This window comes from Microtus ochrogaster (genome assembly GCF_000317375.1).
Source record: "Microtus ochrogaster isolate Prairie Vole_2 chromosome 14 unlocalized genomic scaffold, MicOch1.0 chr14_random_1, whole genome shotgun sequence".
Classification (NCBI taxonomy): domain Eukaryota; kingdom Metazoa; phylum Chordata; class Mammalia; order Rodentia; family Cricetidae; genus Microtus; species Microtus ochrogaster.
This window is the reverse complement of record NW_004949096.1, coordinates 36,316,622-36,325,874: the sequence shown is the minus strand read 5'-3', so window position 1 is coordinate 36,325,874 and position 9,253 is coordinate 36,316,622. Positions and strand designations below refer to the sequence as shown.

Here is a 9,253-nt window from a genome sequence, read left to right as displayed (position 1 = left end):
ACCTGCCTCCCTTCTGGCTGTCATCAGCACAACAGAGCTGGCCCTGGAAGAACAGTAACAGTATTGCCTCTTTTGGTGAAGTACCGAGCATGCTCAGTGCGGTGCTAAGCATGTGGTTGGACTTCTCTGGGCTCATTTCTTGCTCTGCCCTCTGCCCAACACGCAGTGGCAGTCAACCAAGTGGAAACAGGAGTGACACCTGCCACTTTCACCAGAGCAGAACATGGAGCTGCTTTCTCACTGGGGAGAGCTGCGAACAGCTGCACCCCATTCCTCGGTCTCCAGGGAGAGGTCAGCATCGGGTGAGTTTTCCAGATGGATAGCTGAGCTGTGCCTCCTGGAATGTGACCTTGGGGACCCACACCCGCTCCTAGGAGGGAAGTTAAGCCAAGCCAAGTGCATTGGTCCAGCGCCCTAAGGGCTCAGGACACCCCCCAGTCTCAAGCCTGACAGCAGCCTTGTAGGGTGAAGGACAAGGTCAAATCCAATTACCTCAGGCTGAACTATCCCAGTGAGAAGGTCTCACTCAAGTGCTCTTCCATCTGGAATGTCCACAGCTGACAAAATACCTGGCTGCACCTGTGTTTATGTGGCAAGTCTTAGAAAGACAAGAGAGAGAGCTGAGTGTACTATCTGCGCACTTAACAGCTTCCTGGAAAGTGATAAGGCGAGCCAAAACATGAACTCCTGGCCTCCCGCCGGGCACACAGCACACACCACAGTTCCAAATGAAATACCCGCCTTGGCCCCCACAAAAGAGCCTTGGAAGACAGAACTGGAAACACCACCTTCTAGAAAGGGCCCTAGCAAAAATGGTGCAAGGGTTCCCTACCTCACCTCTTCAGTTCACACTTGCAAACCCATCCCAGTAAAACTTTGAAACGAGGCGAGACCGTCGTGATCAGGATTGAAAACGCCTCTCACCCCAGCCCCAAGCTCCTCAGATGTGTTTCCAGTCAATCCCTGCACCCTCCCGGGACACCACTAACATGCAACTGGACGTCTTCAGGTTCTACAACGCTAATTGCATCGTCTGTGTGCCCTTGAGCCTGGATCCTTTCACTCATTACAGTGCCTTTCCATTTCCAAGTGTATTTCATCACATGGCTGTGCTAGCCTTCGTCCGTTTCCCAGGATGCTAGGGATTGTTTTCAGTTTGAGGCTGTTATACATAGACGTGTCATAAACATCTGCATGCAGGTCCGTTTCATCTCTCTTGGGTAGATTTCCAGAAGTAGTATCGTTAAATCGTTAAGTAGATAACATTACAAGAAACTACCAAAATCATTCCCCAAAGTGGCTACACGATTTTGCCTTCTCCCCTAACGGGAGGGTCCACATCTCCTCAGCTGCTTTGTGTGGGTTGGAGGAGATTGGCTCTCTTAACTCATTCTAAAGTACATTCAGTGTATTTTCATTTCCTTAATAATTGATGGTGTCAAACATCTCTTCGCAGTTCAAAGCTTTCTGTTCATAAATTAAGCGGGGCTCCTTTGTTTTCTTGTCAAGGGGGCCATGACAGGTTTTTATATGTTCCCGATCCAAGTCTCCTGTCAGATGCGCATTGCACAAATATTTTTCTCCCAATTTGTGGATCGTTTTTTCATCTTTTAGCCCCGCTTTTCAAGCAACACTTGTATTTAATTAATAAGATCTATGTTTCCAACCTTTTCGTTTATACTGCAGTTTTTTTTTAAGACTGAAGAAAGTTGTGTCTTGCAGAGGCTCACAAAGATTTTCTCTTAATCCTTTCCCAGGTGTGTAGCTTTAGGTTTGACATTGAGGGATGATATGTGGTAAGGGGTGTGTGTGTGTGTGTGTGTGTGTGTATGTGTGTGTGTGTGTATACACACACACACCATATGTCTATCCTTTCACCAACCCTACACTGAACTGATTCCTGTAACATTACAATGAGACTTTAAATGCAGCTCTCGTGATTCTGTTTTGTTCTGTTTTGTTTTGAAGATTGATGGCATAATGGGTTGTTATTGGCTGTCCTCTTGATGAAATAAAGAAGGAGATTAATAAAGCATATGTCTTCTGGGAGTGTCCGTGGTGGTTCCCTAAGAGAATTAACCTAGGATAGAGCACTCCTCAAGTTGTGGAAGGCACCATCACATAGGGAGGAAGCCAAATGAAACCAAGGGAGAAAGAAAGTCAGCGGTGTAGACACCCTTTCTACCATGAGCTACCTGGAGGAATGGAACTTGGCTCCACCACACCCTTTAGCCATGATGAACTGAAGCTGTGAGCCAAAGTAAATCATTCCTTCCTTCAAAGAGTTTCTGTCATACATCTGGCCACAGTAGCGAAGGTCTGATTAACATAGTTACTCTAGGTCTTTATCTTTACAAAAGAGTTTAGTAATTGTTGATTTCTACATGAGAGATCATTGGGATTTTAATATGAGCTATGCTGAAATTTGGCCAATTTGATTTGAGTACTGTGATGATTAATCTTAACTATCAACTTGCTGGGGCATAGGAGAGTCACTACTGGGCATGTCTGTGTGAGCATTTCCAGAGGCTACCCTGATACAGGTTAGGCATATCCTCAAGGTGAGGAGCATCTTCCAACAGGCGGCCAGACAGAGTTCCCAGGAAAGTGTGTGTGAGTGAGCGTGCATGTGTGCGTGCTTTCCCCTCTTCCTAACTGACAGATCATGTCTACCACCACTCCTTTGATCCTACCCCAACACCAGACTCCAGCAAGTCTATTCAGGTCATAGTCTGGCAAAGTACATTTGGTTTTGTACTGCCTGTGGCACGGTTATTGCTATCTGTTATTAGTCATATTTACAGTGTGAAAGAAAAGAAAACGTGAAAACGTGCGGCTTGGTGGGGAGTGTTGTGAGCAATCTGGACCTCGTGGCGAAGGTGGGTGTAGATAAGCAGCTGAAATAAGGACTTAGCACCACTAAAGAGAAACTTCCTACTCTGCCCCAACCAGTAGGAAAGGTCATCTAAGGTCAAGATCCCACCTACCTTAGGTTTCCATTTGTACCAATTAGAGTTGTTTGAAAGGGGAGAACTTAAGCTGAGAAGGCCATTGAAGGGATTCTTTGAGAAGTGTTTCTCCAGAGTCAGCCATCAAGGTGCACAGAGGACACTACAGAAGGGAAGGACATGCTACACACACCTTGAGCTGAAAGCAGAATTTGGAGGTGGCATCCATACTGTGCTGGTCTCATGGACCCATGAGATTCAGGAGTGAGGCGGTTGTGGAAACTTGCACCAAGGTTCTACAATAACTTTTATGTGATGTGATGTGTAACAGGGTCAGAGCCTCTGGAAACAACTTCTGGGTTGGTTATGCACAAACCTTAAAGGTGAAACCTAGGTGGCAGTGGAGATCCCAAATATATTAGAGATGCTGTAGATGTGGGGTATTTGTCAAGCAAAGCTGCAGGTACTGAGTGGAGTCAGCTGGAGGTGGGGGAGCTACAGTTGCCATGGGCAACAGAGTTGAATAGGTGGGACTACCCAAGTCCACTGGCATCCAGATGATGCTATCACGAGCCCAAGATGCTGGACAAAACTTCAGAGTTTGGTGTTTCTTTTGCTTAGCTTAGGTTCTACTTTCATCTAATCTTCCTCGTTATCCTCCTGTTTTTGCGTTAAAATACTACCATCTACTCTGCACCAATTTATATTGGAAGCATATGGTTTTCATTTTTGTTTGTAAAAGGTAAGATTATATGAGGTAAGAAATTATCTTGGATCTCAGGGAAGACACTGAGTTTGGGCTGGTGAACAATATTAGAGCTGTTAGACTTCGAGGGTTCTTAGAGATGGACTAAATACACTTTGCCTAATGAGATGGACTTAAGATGCTTGGGGTAGAATGTTATGGTTTAAAGTCATGGGCTTGGGTGCCAAATCAATAAGGGTGGACTTGAGATCATCTTGATGGTCTACTTTGTTAGATTTAGAAATGCCTAGGGAATTGCTGAGATACACTTTCGGATATGCCTATGGAAGAACTGATTAAGAAGTAAGTCCTGTCCTGGATGTAGATGATACTACCAATCATAGGTGGCTGGGGTTTGAGACTGAGTAAAAATGGGAAAGAGAAAAGGCCATCTGGATATCGGTACTCTCCTTTCCCTGCCTCATCCCTACCCCTGCTGCCATGCCTTCCTCTATCCTCATTACTTCCTCTAATGACTGTACTCTCAAACAGCAAGCCAAAAGGAATCTTCTAGTTGCTTTGCTTGAGTATTTTTATCATTGTGGTGAGAAAAATAATACAGTTATCTCAGTCTTTTTAAAATAAGGGAGAGGTCACTTTTTTAAAGGAGTGATTGTAAAAGAAAATCTACGTTTTCTCAGACCCACCAACACAGCACTGTGTCCATGACCTTAGCTCTAGGCCAAGCGCTAACTGGGGAAGGAATAGCATAGGGCAGGCCCAATGTGGGCCTTCACATAATCCGTCCTTCACATCTCTAGATAAAGATGGTAAGTAGACACAGAGAATCTGTCTTGAGAAACACCCTGAACCCTAACCGAGAGGAGAATGAATTCCTGACAAGTCTTCAAAAAGACTACAACGTCCCAAGAGGCTGCCTGAAATGAAGTAGGAGTTCACTGATATAAAAAGAGATGAGGTAAGCTACTTTACCAAAGGGAATAACAGCATCAAGGGTATGAAAACACATGAGGCTTGAGAGGAGATGGACCAGGAATGAATCCAGAATCCCATGCTAAGCATCTGGATTTCATGCTCTGGGGCTGGAAGCCCACAGAGGCTTCTGGAAAGAAAAGTATTATCAGATTTGTGTTTGAGGAAGAGCCCTTTGTTGGTGGGCAGATGATCTCTGGAGACAACCCTGTGGGTATGGTGATGGCATGCAACCATTTAGGGTTGATGAAAAGGTCCCTAAAAGATAAGGCCATTAACTTGAGAAGAGACAAGGGACTGTGGGGTTGGGGTGGACAGAAGATGTACCAGAAGGTGAAGAGCCTAAAGAGCATCTGTCACTCTCTAGACCCATCTCCAAGCCTGTGCTGAGTTCTGCCATGAAATACCTACAACATAGCCCACAGTCCTCAAAACACTAAGTAAAAACATATGATTTGAACACTCCATGAAGATCTGTAGTCTGACCCTTGAGAATAATATTCTGTAGGAAGGTGATGAAAAAATGTAACCTTCTAAAGATAGCTTGACTTTCAAGATTTGACCATCAAAGAGAAATAATTCTTGGCAATTCTTGTGTATAAATCTGGTCAGAGCCTTACTGTGAAGTCTGAGAAAGAGACAGATAAAGCAGTTGGCCAGAGCCCAAGTGACAGAAACAACTATTTCTTGAAAATAGAAAAAAAGGGTAGAAAGGCAATTTTTTTTTTATTTTTACAAAATTTGGAGAACTACATTCTCCCCCAGCTGACCCCACAAGATCAAACCAGCTCCAAATGGGAGTTACTAGGTATCTGCCAGCTCTTGAAATCAAAGCCCAATGGCCCTGATGACCCTGTTTCTTGTCTTTTCTTTATTTTTGTATTTCAAGATGACAGTTTCATTACTGACTTGATATCACCTGTCCATTCAATAAGCTTTCTGATTCATCTGCCAACTTCAGAATCTGATTCTAATCCAAGTCATACACAAGAGTCCATAACCCCTTCACTTCTTGCTAAAAGTCATTCAAAACAAAACTAGGAACAGCCTTGGGGTGCCTGTTGAGCCATAGGTCTGCACAATGGGCACAGACACTCTTCACCTCGGGGACTGATTACATGCAGGCCCTCTAGTTCTGCCTTCCCCGTCCCTGGTCCACAACCCTGTGTCTTAGTTAGGGTTACTATTGCTATGATGAAATACCATAACCAAATCAGGACAGGAACTCAAACAGGGCAAGAACCTGGAGGCAGGAACTGATGCAGGGGTCATGGGGGGTGAGGGGTGCTGCTCACTGGTCTGCTCAACATGACTTGCTCAGCCTGTTATTTTTTCTAGAACCTATAAACACACAATGAGTTGGGCCCTCCCACATCAATAAACAATTAAGAAAATTCCCTACAGCTGGATATTATGGAGAGATTTTTCTTAATTGAGTTTCCATCCTCTTAGATTACTTTAGCCTGTTTCAAGTTGACATAAAACTATCCATAACACCTTGGAGATGTCAAACCCTTTGTAAGAATTGTCACCTATAACCCCAATGTCTTGATGTGACACTGACCTCAACGACAGCTAAGTTGGCCTTACTTCAGGACCATAGGAAACCAGGAGATAAAAGTCTGTTTTGGAGAAGAACCATTGTTCAGTTTTATCTAAAACTCATGTTCCTGTGGACTTTCTTGTACCTGTAGCAGATGGAAAATTTGTTTCCTTTCTTATCTATTTAAGAGAGAAAACCAGCAAAAGAAACAAACAAAATCATCCTATCACAGGCTGCTGTTATCTTCTGCTTTTGAAACATAAGTGTAGAGGCTCGTGCAAAAATGCCACACGGTTTGCTCACGTGGGTGCTCCTGTGTCAGAAGGGAGAGCTAGAGGTGAGGTGCCGTTTCTCTGCCTCTTTCCTCTTTCACGGTTGCCCAGGGGTATCCACCACGAGGGAACACGCTGCTTCGGGCTGCCGCACTGGATCAGTAAGGAGGAAGAGTGCAATTCTTTCAACCTTACAGAGAAAGAACAAAACGAAACACCCACACACTGGGGAAACTGTTCCCCACTGCGTAGGTGGTGGGGCCCCAAGAGCTGTTATCTGCAAAGGGCACTTTTCGGGGTTACCCAGTTGTCACACTGTGTGGATTCCACCCAAAACCTCAAGCTAAACAATGGGAAATAAGCATCAAAGAAACAATTTTCCACTCTGTACAAAAATGACTTGACTTTATAAAAAATAAATTAAGGCACCATGATAATAAATGGACTGTGAGCAAGTCCTGTTGCTAAATGTCCATCAGCCACGGCAGGTGTTCTTCTTGCTTTGCACATTTATAGTATCTGAATATGGCTACATTATCCTCCACTTCCCCACACTTCAGCACCAACCCTATGTGGCATATCACATGCACTCCTGTGCCATATAAACAGGTCTGGAATGATGGATACAAAGGGATGGATGCAGAAGTAGATGTGGATGGTGTGTGTGTGTGTGTGTGTAGTCACATATGTGCATGAATGTGAAAGTCTGTGTGCACACATGCATGTCTGTGTGCTGTGGGGGATATTTTTCATCCTGAACAGCATCCTCTTTTTAATGGGACAGATTTAACAGCTGGAGCACCCCTGGATGCTTTGCGGCCTCAAGCACCTTAGTTATCATGCAAGGTCCCCTCCTGCTCTGGAAGAGCTCTGTCCCCACTTCTGTCCACAGCAGCCTGAGAAATGCTTGCTCATCAAGGTTGCGTGATTTTCCTTCATTTCCTCCTCACACTCATCTCCTTACGATGCCTCCACCCATTGCTCTACGGAGAAGCCATTCCTCCTCATTTGTCACTCTGGAACCACGTTTGCCTTTTCCTGATTCTCGAATCTATCTCCATCCACTGCAGAGGTCGATCGGGGTTTTCCTCATCTTCCTCACTCTTGCGCTGGCCTTTCTATGGGAATTTTTGAAAAGGTCTGGTGATAAGACCCAAACCTTGCCCTCAAAGTCTTCCTGTCCACACAAAGAAGACCCAGGAAACTCTCACTCCAGTCTCTGGGTTCTGCTAAAACATAACAATGAAATTCTCCATCCCAACTGTTTCTGAAGGAACCAGAACTATGTGGACTTGATACAACTCCATTTCACATAGCAATGACAAGGAAATAGTATGAACAGTCTTCAAAACAATTAACTTGAGTATTGCCATGGAATTAGGACTCTAATTCTGATATAAGTCCAAAAGGAGTAGAAGCAAGGACAAGACATTCATGTGCTGTATTTATAACATCAACATCCCTTGTAACTAAAAGGTAGACACAGCCCACGAGTGCACTGATGGGTGAATGTGTCTTAAGGGCACGGCGAGAGGCATCTCACCAGCTGTGACAACCCAGCTGTGCTGATGAGGGGACAGCATGCTCTTTCAGGACAGTGTTTCTATGTGTGTGCACACCATCCAAACACTGTGCACACACCAGACTCGGGAAACACACAGGCGGAAGATAGGGTTTGGGACTTGTTACTCCAAAATATGGCCCTTTGGCATGAGAAGATAGCAGAAGAGAAGGTCACCAAAACAGATCACAAGACTCTTTAGAGCACCCTCCCAATTCGCAAAGGAGCATCTTGACCTCTGAAGGCACCAGAGCACAGAAAAGATCTGAGCAAAAAAAGGTTCATCATTTTATCCACACTAGAGCAGTGGTTCTCAACTGTCCTAATGCTGCGACCCTTTAAGACAGTTCCTCATGTTGGGGTGACCCCCCCAATCATAAATTATTTCATTGCTACTTCATAGCTTTAATTCTGCTATTGTTATGAATCGTAATATAAATATCTGATGTGCAGGATATCTGATATGCAACCCCAAAAGGGATAGGGACCCCAGGTTGAGAACCACTGCTCTAGCACCTGTCTAATCATGCTTCTTCACTTTAGGTCTTTATTTCCTTATAAAACCTCCTACTCGTGTAAACGTACTGAATGAACATGTACATCGGCCTCTCATTACCTGTCTTTTGTTATGTGACCTCAGCCATAAGCTTATGTGACAGGCAAGGGGAAAATATCACTTTACCCCATGCATGGTCATGAACCTGTCTGGGGCAGCCTTCATCCACCTGCTCCAGACATGTCTCCCCAAACACCTTCCTTCTCATACATGAACTCCGAGAAGTTCAAGTCCACTCCTGCCCTCTTCCTGTTCATACTTGTTCTGTTTTTCAGCAGCTGCCTGAGTCTCACACTTAGATCAAAACTGAACATACAACTTGTAACAACTATCTTCAGGATGAAAATTTGTCCCGACGCCCGGCATTCTTTTGAGTTGTTTGCGGAGAGATGAGCAGATTAACCTGAGCTGCCCGCCTTTGATCTGAGGGTGGCGCTTTGGGGAAGCGGTGAACACAGCGTGCATGAGAACAGGAAGACACTGCTTATCAACCCTTCATTTTAATTCATTCAGCACAGTATATCTTGGTGCATACACACAAGAGAGATGATTCTAGAAGCAAACATTCACAGGACAAGGCTACAATGATGGCACTAGAAAATAATGCTTTGTTCTCATTGACATGGTGCGATTGGCACCAGGGTGGATATCATGAAGCGAGACAAAAATCGAGGCCCTTTGCCTCTGCCAAAGGC

The 9,253-nt window shown here is 44.7% G+C and overlaps 1 protein-coding gene across 1 annotated transcript in view; it reads right to left on the bottom strand.

Annotated features, from left to right (window-relative positions):
• Window positions 1–9,253, bottom strand: part of Acoxl (acyl-CoA oxidase like) — a 249,683-nt gene that overhangs the window by 183,244 nt on the left and 57,186 nt on the right. The gene's annotated exons all lie outside the window — the stretch shown is intronic.